The sequence below is a fragment of the Euprymna scolopes genome, chromosome 17 (assembly GCF_053919585.1).
Source record: "Euprymna scolopes isolate OS-2025 chromosome 17, ASM5391958v1, whole genome shotgun sequence".
In the NCBI taxonomy this organism is placed as follows: domain Eukaryota; kingdom Metazoa; phylum Mollusca; class Cephalopoda; order Sepiida; family Sepiolidae; genus Euprymna; species Euprymna scolopes.
This window is the reverse complement of record NC_136498.1, coordinates 76,488,760-76,504,628: the sequence shown is the minus strand read 5'-3', so window position 1 is coordinate 76,504,628 and position 15,869 is coordinate 76,488,760. Positions and strand designations below refer to the sequence as shown.

Here is a 15,869-nt window from a genome sequence, read left to right as displayed (position 1 = left end):
GAGGATGTAACCTAGAACCATCGCGTTGACAGTCAACAGTTCTAGCCAGAAGCGCCGCCCGTGAATAATCTCAACAAATGTCTATTTTAAACAAACATTCGTCCACCACTTTTATAGTGCTCAAACCGCTTATTTATAAACAAACAGCGAGTCTCGCATTTTTCAGTCAATTAAGTAGCGAGTAAGATTATTTACGACAATGCTCTACCCAAAGAGGGGAGCTTTTTTATTTTTTAAAATTTATTTTATATATATATATATATATATATATACTGTATTAACAAAAGCAAGACTTCAAAAAAGAATTGATAGCAACAAAAAGTGTATTTTATTGTTAGTTACAATTGTTTCAAGACTAATTGGACAAATTCAAACATTATGGCGTTTGAAAATTTTCACATAACCAGCCTCTCTCTGACTTATTGAATAAAGAACACTTTAACAATAGAACAATGTGTAAAGACATCTCCCTTAAAGGAAATAAAGCATGCGAAAACATTTATCCCGGACGCATCTTTGTCAGGAGCTTATTTAAATATTTATATATTATCTAGTTTTCGTATCACTATTTAAAACCTGTCATTAGAAGTTACCACAAAAACCTGTCGCCATTTAATATCTTTTAATAATACTATTCGTTGATTTCTTAAATTAGATTTCTATATTTCTTTATTTCACATAATTTATTTAAAAAAATTTTTTAATAGATTTTTATTTTTATATTTATAATAGGGCCAGATCAATTAAGCTAAAACGTTACGGTTATGTTAGTTTCGTATTCAACCTATGCTCGCTACTTTGTTTACAAAAATATCGGCTAACTGATTTCTTAGATTTAAGACCAGTTTTAGGTTAATATTTTGTTTAATAGGGAAATAAAGCCCAAACATTACCTTATACTTATTTAATCCACATTCATAATTCAAGGTTATGGATCCCATTCTATTTTTTATTTTATTCCATTATTCTCTTTCGTTCTCATCTATTGGGATTGGCAAATATAGGGTATTCTTAGCTACGAAGGGAGATAATCCCGCTCCTTATTGATTTTTAAAAATTAGTTGAAATTATGGGAACCCCAGATTGCCGCAGGTACTTATAACTCTTAAAGGGAGACAACCAGGGCCGTTTGAGGTTTCTAGTTTGGTAAACCCTAAAATGCGTCTATGATTTAATAATTAATTAAACACATACAGAAAAGGTTAAACTAGCTTATTCAACAAATAAAGATTTTAAAGTATATTTTTAACCTTGAAGCTGATTATTCAACAAATTAAGATTTTAAAGTATATTTTTATTTTTGAAGCTTATTATATACCCCAAGGGTTTAACCTACGTCTGCCATCCACCCACAATCTGCAGAACCAAAATTACAATTCGTGAATTGTGTTCTTGGATACCTAAATAAAATAATATATATCCCATTAATAATTATTCTGATAATAAAACCAGTCTATAGCTCCAAGTCTGTTTTACTCCGATAAACAGGTGTTTACCCTTGCATTTTTGGATAAAATCATTTAGAACAAGAGTAATTTTAACAAGCAGGGATGTTTCAAGTTTTACTTGTCAGAGAACAATATCAATTAATTTCCAGTTCACTTATTGCTAATTTAATTTTTTATATATATAATTGCTAGTTTGTTGTTAAGTTATTTTATGGATCTGGAAACAGTATCACTTATTTCACCATCAATACTACTACGACTAAAAAAGTGCTCGCGGTTATGGAACAATATTGCTAATCTTTGTTAAGCCTTATTCTATATCTATATTACCTATAGTGTAGAATAATAGAAACTATATTTGCTTGCTAGATTTGGATCCTTCGTTTAGACTACACCATTCCAAGCTATTTAACTCTACATTAAAATTTTGCGTTGTACCCAAGGATCTTTATTGTTACAGAAAGTTTTTACCTCAGTTACATTTAAGACGTGATAGCAAAAACCTATTCCTGTGAAGATATCCTTGTATAGCATCCAGCCTTTTATTTAATATTTCTTTTTTAGAATTCACTATGTAGAAGGCTTCCAATAGACATAGATTGAACAAGTGTACATATATTATATATATTTACTAGCAAAAGTACCCGTCGTTGACTGGGTTCAAAAACAGCCTACAGAAAATGGACTCTGATTTATGAAAGTATGATAGGTTATAAAAAGGAAGTGTTGTAAAGAGATAGCTTCGAATTTGGAGCTATCAAAATCAAAGCAAAATATGATGAAAGTAAAAGTAAAATAGATAAACCCCATAATTTATTATACCATACCTGTTCACACTGAAACACTTATCACAATATTCTGTGGATCTATATTAAAAAACATTGTTAAACTTTGTGACATATTTCCATTCTATGGAGGTCAGGTGCGAACGAATACCCCATAATTTTATTATACCATATTTCTTCAAACTGAAAGATAATTATCAATGTATACTTAGACAGATAGATATGAAAAGTCTTTATTAAAGTGTGTGCCTATTTTCATTCTATGGGGGCCAGGAGCGAACGCATACTCCGCAATTTTATTATACCATCCCTATTTAAGTTAAAACATACTTATCAAAGTATTCTTATGTATATCTATATCAAAAACACTTGTAAACGTTTTTTTAATTTTTAAATTTTTTATTTCCATACTTTGTGGACCAGACGCGAACGCAGACCCCACAATTTTAATGAACCACCGTTCTGCCAGATCAAACATACCCATTCCTGTGTCTCTATATATCTTCTACCATTATATGTAATCAGTTTTTTAAAATAGTCAACCATATGGGAGCCTAATCGTGACCACACACACACACACACACACACACACACACACACACACACACACACACACACACACACACACACACACACACACACACACACAGCTTTATATTATATATATATATATATATATATATATAAATATATATATATAGATAGATAGATAGAGAGATAGAGAGAGAGTTGTCTGATCGTGACTAAGATCTGCATTTACAAGACCTGTGTGCTAACCACAGTGTTGTATTCATCGGAGACATGGACATTGCATCAAAGGCACATTAAATGGCTGGCACATTAAATGGCTTGAACGATTTCACCAAAAATGCTTGAGACGTATCTTAAATATCAAGTGGCAAGCACAAGTACCCGATACTGAAGTCCTTGTGAGAGCATGTTGTTCTAGTGTTGAAACCCTTGTAATCAGACCTCACATGCGTTGGGAGGGTCACTTGGTTCGAACGAAAGATTGTAGGTTGCGAAAACAAATTTTTTACAAGGAGCTGGAAAATGGCAAGTGTCTTCAACACAAGCCTAGGAAGAAGTTCAGGAACTCAACAAAGAATAATTTGAAAATCTTACAACTCTACATCGACACATGGGAAGAACTTACTCTGCAAAGGTCGAAGTGGCGAAAGCTTGTACGTGAAATTGTGATTCTCTAGAGAAAAGAAAGCAGCCCCACAGCAATCTGAGGCGGGAGCTTCGAAAAGATTTAATTGATGGTCTTAACCATGACGCATAAAGCTAGAAATGAGACACTTGTGAACGAGTGCTCTTGTCAAAAGCTGGCTACATCAACCACCTTAAGTCGCACGAAACTCCTGTTCAGGTCAACTTTGCACCTATTAGTCCGAACCAAACGATCTGCTTAACATGCAGCAAAGTTTGCAAGTCTACTGCTGGTTTGAGAAGACATGTGATTGTTCATAGGAATACCATTCAACCTCCAGAGGAAGTCAACTCGATGGAAATTGCTCAATTTGTATGTCACATCTGCTTCAAGATGTGCAAATTTGCGGCGGGAGTGCAGAGTCATCTGAGATGGCATGGACGACAAGATTGGGAGAACTCAATGTGACGGCGATCATCTAGAAAGATGCAGCAATCATCATATATATATATATATATATATATATATATATATATATATATATATATATATAAAGAGGAAAAATATCGACAATACAAAAATATATACTGGTGCATCACGGTTTCATTATCAATTCAATAAGGAAGATACATCAATGAACGTAGAGTTTCTAAAACCTCATTAGGTAAAATTTTATTACGCCCTACTCGCATTGATGTATCTTCCTTATTGAATTGATGAATAAATCTATATGCATCAGTATGTATTTTTGTATTGTCAATATTTTTCCTCTTCCACTTCGCATGTTGAGCTTTTTATTATCTTGTTAAGTCTCCATTTAGAGTATTTTCAATACTTTTTTGGATCCCCTCACACACACACACACACACACGCGCATATATATATATATATATATATATATATATATATATATATTATTGTTGGGACGATTAATCGGAATCGGGAATCGAAAAATCGAAGCTTTTTGGGGAATCGGAATCTGTATCGGAATCGGAAATTTCCGATGCCAAAACCTATTCCTTAAATTATTTAATTTTGGTTTAAGAAACATCTTCCACTGCTTGTAGTGATAATAAAATAAATATTTATTGATTTAAACTTCCAGTAAGACTAAAATCTCCAGACTACCCCCTCACAAATGTGTTTTTACATTTGAGAAAATATAGAGACTTATTGTCACTCAACTTACATGAAAATATAGAGACTTATTGTCACTCAACTTACATGAAAACCACTGGCTGTTATCAACGGGGACGCACTGATAACGGCTGGTGCGAGAACACGAAATTAGTTACAGCGTTAATGATATAGAACAAAGAGCACAGGGAAGTTCGGCAAACTTGCAAGCATTTAGGCAACTATGGAAAACCACTTTTTATCAGCGAAATATTACTGTTCTTGACTTTAGTGGGGACCTAAATAGTGGAAAAATGGAAAGTGTGACTAACAGTTAGAGGAGAAAGATTCACAGAGATAAAAAAATAAATGGAGGCATTTTTTAGGAAGACTTTGCACTTAAGTTTGTCATAACCATGATGCTACTCAACAACATACCCAAGAAATTTTTTTCAACGACCCCCAAAATCAACGGAGTCTAGACCATTGTTGAGATGGATTGTTCTCTGTTGGCTGAAGTGCATGGACTTGTGTTCTGTGCAGTTAGGAGGTCCACCCACCAAGACCTTACCTTCACTCACTAATTGATTTAGACGCACGTACCCGGGGTTATCAATCGGGATGTCCTAATATTTTCTGCAGACCAGAGTGCTCTTCATCTGCGGCGCTGGGTTTTCAAATTACGCCTTTCCGACTTTATATCATATCTTTCCGCCGTGAAATGGAGATAAACATCCTCTCCCATGAAGGTTTCATACAGGATATAAATTTACAGAAACAAGGGAAATATATATTGCCCCAGGCATAGATATGACCTTAAATGATTAACAGAAAAGAGAAAGGGTCTGGGAACATTTTTTTATAATGACGAAGATATAGGAATGTAGTTCAGAATGAAAAATGTGCACTGCCAGAGATCAAGAAGGGAAAACTGAAAGCAGCAAAAAGCACGGAATTGCTCAATCGAGATGTGATGAGAGCACTTAATAAACGTGTGATCAATAAATCTAAGGAGTTTTAATTTTTATCATAACCATGGTGCCAATCTTGTCAGTCTTTCGGCTTAGACAAAACTTGTAAAAATGAAATTTCTTTCCAAGAAAATATTTTAGTGAATTATTTTTTTATTCATATCCTTACATAACATTTATCAATTTTGTTTTCAATTTTCGTTTGGAGTAAGAAAACACTTGGCGATTTTCTTTGCTATAAATCAAATCCAAGAAAAAATCAAACAAAACAAGAAAAACTATTTCTTTGGGGTAAAAAAACTGTAATAATTCGAAAGATGAATAGACAGAAGCTGCATACCACCTAAGTAATAAAGATAAGAAAAAACACGAACATTCGGTTCCAGAAAACGTAAAAGAATGACGCCATCAGAAAGACGACTGATCAACACAATGAACGGAAATACAACGAATCCGACCTTACAAAAAAGAAAATAGTTTCTTTTTTATGTAAGCGTTGATGGAATATCGATGGAGAGAATTCGTCCATTCTTACTCGCTAGAAAGATTAAAAATGGACAATAAAAGAAAAGCATAATAAATCAAGAAAGCGGACGTCCATCGTAGAAATCGACTTTCGAAGATTCCTTTCTTTTGCTAATCGAAATTCCAAGCAGATGGCGTCTGGAATCAAATCATTGGAATTGCAAATCGAATGCAAAATAATGAGTAACAAAATATCACGATGCAAAAATGGTTAAACTGTCTCAACCGAAAATGACGACGTATTTATTATTCTTTTCTGAGAAGTTCTTATGTCAACTTAACATGTAAAATATATCACAGAATATACAATATAAAAATAGAATTATACTTAATACTAGCAGGGAGACCTGACGTTGCCTGGGATTTAATGATGATCAACGAATGTTTCACATTCCTATATTTTTTATTGCCATCGAAATTGGTGAAATCACCCTTTTTTCAATCATATCAATTGATTATCTGCTATAGTTAGGCACTCATCGCGATGCATCGATAGGAAGCTTTACATGCTCTCCGTAGTAACTTAGTCCACAATATATTGTAGTTTACATTGCACTGTAGAGAACCTGCTGTTTATTTTATAAAATTATTTTTTATTTAATGCTTTGATTAAAGTTTAAAATCCAAAAGTCAAGTATTATGCTTCAATTGTGCTTTAAACAGAAACATTTATTTCAGACGTTCCCCTGTTATATCAAAGAACATACTGTTTATTTTATACGTCGGGCCTTTCGGTTTGTGTGGTAAGAAAACTTCTCAAATGCATCTGTGATGTTAGACTGTATAATGTGTTAACTTTGGTCAAAATCGCTTTCGATTATTTCGATTATCGATACTTATCGAGAACATTCCGATACAAAACCTATCTAAGAACACTGCCAAACTCATAAAATATCTTCGTGTGAAATTTCTAAAAGAACCGGTCCCCGCCTTTTTGAATCAATATGGAACGAACTCGCACACACACACACACACACACACACACACACACACACACACACACACACACACACACGCACACACACACACAGAGTTCAAATTCCTTTATATAATAGTAGAGATAGAGATATGTGCACACATGCATGTACACACACACACACACACACACATAGAGTTCAAATTCCTTTATATAATAGTAGAGATAGAGATATGTGCACACATGCATGTACACACACACACACACACACACACACACACACACACACACACACACACGCGCACACACATATGTACTAGCAGGGAGGCCCGAAGTTTCCCGGGATTGATGATGATCAACGAATATTTCTAGCGCCTATATTTTTATTGTCATTGAAATCTATGAAATCGGTCGGTCGTTCGGTCGGTCAGTCGGTCGGTCTATCCGTAACACTTTTGTCCGTAACACTTTTGTGCTTGGCCTTTTTGGTTAAGATCAAAGGTCTGTTGTAAATAGATGCTGTTCTTAGCTTTTTAAGTTTTTCTTTGCCAAAAAGGCCAAGATCAAAGTATAGTATCTTGGAATGCCATCTTAGACCCCGACATAGATAAGGTAAGAGGCGGAGCTAGAGGGTCGGAGAGGTGCGAGTCCAGCCTGGCTGATCTGATGGCTAGATGCGGACTGATCGACAGGTTTCGGGTCGAGCATCCAGGGCGGGAAATGTGGACGTGGACTAATAGCGTTTCCTCCTATCCAAATACCTATTTGGACAGGATGTTAGTTAGGAGAGGCGAAGTAGACTTCCTATCCTGTCCCACGTTCACTTGGCTAGGCCAGACGGACCATAAATTAGTTATGGCCCGGCTGAAGTTAGGAAATAGGCCTAAGTTAGCGGGGTACTGGAAGTTAAACACCTCCCTTCTGGAGATACAAGACTTCCAAGATCAGTTAAGAGAATTGATTAAAAAGGCACTAGTGGGGGGGGGCGGTTACCGGGAGTAAGTGGTGGTTAGGTCTCAAAGCCAAGATCAGAAGCTTCTCCGTCAAGTATGGCCAGCGCCTCGCACTAGATAAGGCCAAGATGAAGAAGCAGCTAGAGCAGAAACTAGCCCAGGCTACGGGGGAGGGTGATAGGGTTCGTCAGGAACTAGCTAAGCAGGACCTTCTACGCGAGACTAGCGAGCGTTACGAAGGCCAAGTAGTTAGAGCTAGGCTTAGAAAGATAGGCAACGAAGCAGTCAATTCTGATGCAGACGTGCGCCGTGAGGTTTCTAGGCGTGGCTCGGACAAATACATTGCGAAAGTCAAACATCCGAATGGACGCACCCTGGAATCGACTCGGGAGATCTTCGAGGGGTTTCGAGAACGTTTCGAGGAGCGTTTTACGCAGCAGCCCGATCTTCCGGTCCTTGAGTTTAGCGACTATTTGGCCGACTCTCCCCGCCTCGAGGCGGCTAGAGCGGCTAGTTGCGAGGGCCGGGTGACGGAGCGGGAGGTCTTTACTGCGCTGAAGCAGGTCAGCAGTGACAAATCGCCAGGACTTGATGGTCTGCCATACGAACTGTACTTGAGGCTGTCGCCCATGTTTCTGCCTCTTCTGACGGATATGTTCAACCATTGGTTTGCTCAGGGATCCATCCCAGGGCAGGTGACCAAGGGAGTGATCACATTGCTGAAGAAAGGTGACGGGCATGGAGGGGAAGAATTAGACGACTACAGGCCCATAACTCTGCTAAACACAGAGTTGAAGATTTTGGCCAAGGTCCTGTCGAATCGGCTGTAGGTTGTTATCGACGAGTTGGTTGAACCGGAACAGAACTACGCTGTGAAGGGGAGATCGATTCAGAACAACTTGCACCTAATCCGCACGATCCTAGAGGGGGGAATAGATGACGACACGGAAGCCGTGCTGATCAACTTAGATCAGTCCAAAGCTTTCGATAGGGTCGACCATCGTTTCCTGGCATCTGTCTTGGAGGCCGCCGGTTTTAAACCGGACTTTTGCAAGTGGATCTCCATAATGTATCGACAGCCCATGGCTGTCGTGCAAGTGAATGGAAAGCGCTCGAAACCCTTTGTTATCTCTCGGTCGGTTCGTCAGGGTTGTCCGCTGTCGCCCCTGCTTTATGTCCTGGCTTTGGAGCCTCTTCTCCGCAAGCTGAGACATGGGGTAGCAAATTCGGCCTTGCGTGGAATGGCTCTGCCTGGCAGCTCAGCTGCCAAGGTATCCGCGTTCGCCGATGATGTCACGGTCTTCGTGTCGGGCTTCAGAGACATTGAGGTCGTGTCGGAGGCACTCACACAGTACGAAAGAATCACGGGGGCCAAGATAAACCGCAACAAGTCGGTAGGACTGCGGTTGGGCGCATGGAGTGGCAACGCAAACCTCCTGGCGCCCTTCAGCTGGACAGATGGCCCGGTCCAGATCCCCGGCGTGTGATTCCGACCGGGTCTCCAGCTTGACAAGAATTGGTTGGAGGTACGGTCAAAGGTGGTGGCTTCCTAGGAAACTTTTCTTAAAGGGTAGAGCTGAGGCGTGCGCCACTTACGTCTTTCCTCTCATCCTTTACCGACTGGCCGTACTTTCCCTGCCTGCACTACACCTAAAATCTCTTGTCGAACTCTTGTCCTCGCTCCTTTGGGACAGAGGAAGACACTGGGTGAGCAGACAGGTCTGTATTCAACGTCCATGTGAGGGAGGCTTGGGAATGCCGGACTTGAAGTGTCATCGAGATGCTGAGAGGCTGGCCTTCCTGAGCCACTATATGCAGGATGACCAACCGTGGCACCCCGTGGTTACTGCCGCTTTCCCCGACCTCGTTCTCGACCCTTCCATCGAGAGCCGTCGCAGGCCGCGGGGAGAATCTGCCTACATGAAAGAGTGCCGAGCCGTGCTAAAACGACTACCAAGGTCCAGTGACCTTGTGACTGCTACCCGTAGGGAACTCCACAGGGATCTAGTGAAGGGGGCCGCCGACGACCCGCTATGCGCGCGTTTAGGGTGGCAGCAGAGTGAGATCCGCTCCGCGTGGAGCTGGGCGCCAGGTTCGAGTCATCTGAACAATTCGGAGTTCTCTCTGACCTGGCGATTGGCCCGAAATGCACTTCCACTCAACAACATACAATGCAGTTCCGGGTTTTTGGAGTCGCCTGATTGCCCCCGTTGTGGGACAACGGCCGTAGAAACTACAGATCACGCTTTCTTCGATTGCCGCGAACTCCGCCAGTACTGGTCGTATGTCAGCGGAGTGACGGCTCGCATCGATCCTGAGCATCCTCGTCCAATTACTGTATCCAATGTTGTGGACAACGTGAGGCCGCCGTGGGACCGGGAAAGACAAATGGTCTACGTTACGATCCTGGCCGTGGCGAGAATGGTGATTTGGACGTCGCGTCTGCAAGGTTGCCGGGGGGGGGGTGTTGTCTTTTTCTGATCAAGATCTGATCGCTTTCTTTAAACACCAACTACGGGTGAAGATCAGATGTGATAGAAGAAGGCTGCATCGCGCGGCATTTGACAGAAGATGGATACATGTGGCAAGTCTGTGTGTACGAAGAGGAGCCAAATTTGAATACGTGTTCCCCGCCTAGGTGTGGAACGCGCAGTTCTGTAAAGTAAAATTAAACAAGTAGCCTCTCAGCTAGCTGAGTGTATGTTCCATCCCTCCTCGATTAGGAAGCCTCCAAGATCCCCATCCCCTCTTACCTGCAATTTTTGTTTTCACTCCTTCCTATAAATTTTACCCATCTTGGAGAAAAAGAAATACAAACTAACCTCCATCCCTTACCCACAAAAATTTCTTTTCTCCATTCACCCCCATCTAGAGGGCATCCCCACCTAGAGACTGACCCGCAGAAGCGAGGTTCCTTTTACAAACCTAGTGGAACGGGCAGTCTATCAACTAGACGGGGTTGGGAGGGTCCTACTAACCACCTTTTGTTTTTTCTTCCCCCGCCCTTGACACAAATGAATTATTGTACCATTTTATTGTTATCTTTTTTGTTTTTACACGTCAATAAAAAAATGTTTTAAAAATTGGGAGTTAAGTAGGACATCCCCCAATATGAAAGGGCGAATGCGGTATTATGGTGAAAGAAGATACTAGCTGGGAGAAACTTTTGACTCTGTTTAGTCCTGGAGTGACAAGGATGACCAACGACCCCCAAAATACCCCTTTTGAGTTGGCCATGTATTTTTAACATGAATAAAAGATTTAATATCTCAAAGTATAGTATCTGTTCCGGCAGATACTGCAAGCAAAGACCATATGTGGGGGCGACCCCACATATAAGACCTTGGTCAATGTAGGGGTAACCCTTCATACCAATTGTCACTATCCAGCTCCCCTACTCCCCGGGGAGTTGGTCCCCATTTCCCCTTCACTCCTCACATTAAAAATCGGCCTTGTGTCTAATTTGCTCGGTGGGGGAGCAAATAAATACCATCTGTTCCGGCAGATACTGAAAGCAAAGACCATATGTGGGGGCGACCCCATATATAAGACCTTGGTCAATATAGGGGCAACCCTTCATACCGATTGTCACTCTCCAGCTCCCCTACTCCCCGGGGAGCTGGCCCCCATTTTCCCTTCACTTCTCACATTAAAAATCGGCCTCGTTCCTAATTTGCTCGGTGCTGGAGCAACCCCCCTTTTCTTGGCCTTTTGGCCAAGATCACAGTGTAGTATCTGTTCCGACAGATGCTGCAAGCTATGACTAGCTATGACTAGCAAAGACCAGATGTGGGGGCAACCCCACATGTCTGACCTTTAACCAGCTCCCATTTCCCACCTCTCGGGAGCTGGTCCCCTTTTCCCCTTTCCCCTCCCTTCACTCCTCACATTAAAAATCGGCCTTGTGCCTAATTTGCTCGGTGGGGGAGCAAATAAATACCATCTGTTCTTACTACATGCTGTACTTATGTTTGTAACTTTGTGATATAAAGTGGGGAATCACTTTTCTGCATTAATTTCATGTAAAATGATCACCCACTTTACAACCAGTCAGTCTCAAAGCCATTCAAGTCGTTCTCCAGATCATTCAAGTTGTTTTTGAAGGATTCCAGTTATTTTTTAAGCATCCAAGTCATTCTTAAGGTCATTCAATTCATCCTTAAGTTCATTCAAGTCATTCTAAGTCATTTACTTTTTATTTATTTAAGTCATTTCAGCCCATTTTTCGGTCATTTTAGTTTACCTTTAAGAATTTCATGTAAATCCTACATTCACGCATTCATTCATTACACGAGAGCACGCGACTAATGGCTATCGGCCTTGTTTTTTAACCCGACTTGACAACTTGCTACAAAAATATATCACTCCAAAAGACTCATCCATTGCATTTTCTCCTCCACTGAACTCTGCTTGCAATTAGATAAAGGTTGCTAATTTATTGCAAATAAAGTGTGTGTATTTTTATACAGAATATTTTCGTTTTTTATTCGATTATTGTGCATTTGTTTAATGTACAAACACAGTAGTAGTTATATTGAAAACTCAATCATTCATGTATTTACGTAAAGATGTTGAAAGATATAAAAAGACCGTTTTGTTATGTATATTCTAAAAAAATAATGAAAATAAAGATTTTCTCGTATTATTAGTAATCTGAAACCGTAACTTAGTAAATTATTTTATTAGCCAAATAAATCGATGGTAGGACACATGGTTAATGTAACTTACGGTGTAATACGCGAAAGTGGCGATTTGCTTGGTATTTCTTAATGGTGTGATTCATTATCTCTTTTTAGAAAGATCATATTTTAATAAATAATCTATATATTAATACGATAGCGTGTGTGTGTTTTTGTGTGTCACGCTTACATCCGGGTTGTTTAATTGTTATCTTCTTCTAATTCTTTAATAAATAATTTTACCAAGAATTCTTCATAAGTTTTGGTTACGGCTTCGAGTATAGATGATGCCACTTAAATCATCTATTTTTTTTATAAATAATTTTATCACGAATTTTTCATAAGTTTTGTTTTCGATTTCGATTATGGCTGAAGGAACTCAAATTATATATATATATATATATATATATATATATATATATATATATATATATATATATATATATGTCATAAGTTTTTATTTCGGTTTCGATTCAAGGTAGTGTACCCTAGTCATATGGATATATTTTTTGATTTTTGAAATCGCAATTTTATAACGTATAAAAAATCGATAGAACATTAAGCCTATCATAATATATACGAAATCGGCAAGAATTAAAATATCATATTTAAGCGTACTTTACGACTGAGCTTTGCCAGGCGTTTGTGCTAGCTTAGATAAATTCTTTTGCAGTTTTAACAAAAAACTCCAATAATATCAGATCATCTCCATTTACATTGAACATCTACAGAATGCCGACATCAATATGAATGAGTCCCCCGTGGAATTTCCACAGGTCACGCTGGTTAATAATTAAATACTTTTAAAGAGTCGCACAATGTTTATACCTTCTTAGAGGTATGCTCAAGATTTAACGTTTTTCTTATAAAATAAATTTAACAAAACTCCGTGAATTGAAATGCAATTATTAACTTATTTATAGAATATTATATGTTCCTAAGTAACAGAAATATTATGCAATACTTTTATTAAGCGACTTCAATTCGTTGTGTGTCGTCACCATGACAACAACTATGACTTCACATGCCCCTCAGGGGATGCTGGGTTTAATATGCCGGCTCTAGATTGATTTGGTTATCAACCAATGCATTCTTAAAATGATTTACCTCAAAGCCATTTTCAATCGGATTAGGCAATTTGTTACAAAAATATATTACTTTACCAGAAGAGCATAAACAACATCTAATTGTTCAACAAAGTTAATTATTGAAATCTTGTAGCAATATGGAACAAAGTGGTGCTTTTTGTTTGCAAAGGAGTCACCAAAAATGAAAACACGGAAGTCAATCGATGATGGAGGGTTAATCTGTGTACGGTAGTAATTGTGACCACAGCGTAGTAATCGTCAGGAGTTGAAAATTTGATATAATTAGATTATTTAACAAGACAATTCATTAGAAACTTATTTATATTGGGCTTAAAGACGACAATATTGTAGTCAGCTGGAAAGCAGACCAACGAAACAGTTGTACAGGTAGTTAGTTTTAGGTTTACGCACCGATAAAGAGGGGCCATTTTTGATTGTGGTTTTGGCTAGAAGAGCGTTTTTTGTAAATGGTTAGTAAGGAGAACCATAGATTAAGCCTTAGTTGAGCACTTGGCATGAAAACAACTATGGAGCAGAGATAAGCTCGCAACGTCCCTTCTGTGGGAAAGAGGTTTGCAGAGAAGAGAAAAGAGAATCACCTACTAGATTACGGTTTTGAACTTTATCGAGGCAGGATAGGTGGCTACGAACAGGTTCTGCCCACATGCGGCAACAGTACTCATTGAGACGCTCACACGAGAGAACTTTCATGGTGCCTTCCAGAAGTTGTTGGAACGGTACAAAAAGTGCATTGGTGTCGGTGGAGATTACTTCGAAGAGGATTAGAGTTTCATATATGTACTATCAATAAAAGTGTCCATACGAAAAAAGTCTGGAAACTTATTGAAAGGACCTTTTTTTGTGTGTGTGCAAATAAATTACAACAATGACAACAATTTTACATTCAAATATGAAACCTATTTATTCACAGTAACACACCATCACCATGTAAATTAATAACATTCTGCTACATCAGAATCTAACTTATTCACCGAGGAATAAATTACATTACACAACATCGCCCCTAAATATCAATGCACCATTGAAACATACAAACATACAGCATTATTCCTGTTAATAATTAGATTATTTTAAAAGAATACTAATGCTATTAGAGCTCATGCAACTGTATAGACTCGTTCTTGCCTTCAAAGAGACACTTTAGCGAGTTCACTGAACAATGAAATCGATTGCAACGACTTTTTCTAAACAGTAAAGCTCTATCCATGTCAATGAAACCATAGCACGTCCCTCAAATATGTAACGTAAAGTTTTTAAATAAATAATTGATATTTTGTCTCTGAAATTTTTACGATCGAGTACTTTATTTCTTTTCAATACATCTCGACGCACTACATATGTGTGTGTATGTATATATATATGTATAAGAATGTATATGTGTGTACGTATATATATATATATATATATATATATATATATATATATATATATATACAGATACATACCTTGCCAAATTTTCACAAAACACACTCATCTAATTACAACAGCCATGAAAAGTTTCCTCCAATTTCTGTCTGTTCCTAAATCTAAACGCAAATTCCATGCAGAGAGCTTCTTTCCTAGAATTACCAGCGTGTGAATCTGTTCAACTGCCCTGCTTTCCAACTGACTACAATATGATCGCATTCAAGTCTTATGTAAATAAGTTTTTGTTGAGCCGTACCCTAAACAATCCATTTCTACCCATTTCCACCACTAACTATTAATATGCTGTCGTCTCAATAACTACCGTAAACTCATTAACCCTTATCATCGAGTTGCTTTAGGGTCTTGATAAGTGCTGACTTCAACGTAATATATATATATATATATATAATTATTATTATTATTATTATTATTTATGTAAATACAGTCATTTCTTGCTACGATGTGCAGACCGTTTCGATCATAATAGATCTCACCAGGCAAGAAAAATTTCAATTTAAAAATTTAAAAATTGTTCAAGACAATTTTCAATTTTAAAGGCGATATACTTTGTCATGACTGGAGTAGAGCGAGGTTAAAAAAAATATGGATTTAAAATTAATTACAAAAATCAAATTTTATTTAAAGAAGAGGAGATAAAAAGATGTTTTAGGGGAAGAATTAGAGAGGGTGATAAGAGGGGAAGTATAACATAAATATATAGAGGGGGGTATGAATTCCCTGAGAGGTAAAAATGGAGAAGGGAGGAGTAACAATAGTTGACACGTAATGAACGAATATGTCAGG

At 38.3% G+C, this 15,869-nt stretch overlaps 1 protein-coding gene and 1 pseudogene across 2 annotated transcripts in view; one reads left to right on the top strand and one right to left on the bottom strand.

Moving 5' to 3' along the window:
* The window catches only part of LOC145296806 (uncharacterized), a 187,098-nt gene that overhangs the window by 67,614 nt on the left and 103,615 nt on the right, over positions 1 to 15,869 (bottom strand). The gene's annotated exons all lie outside the window — the stretch shown is intronic.
* LOC145297230 (U2 spliceosomal RNA) lies at positions 11,566 to 11,729 on the top strand (annotated as a pseudogene).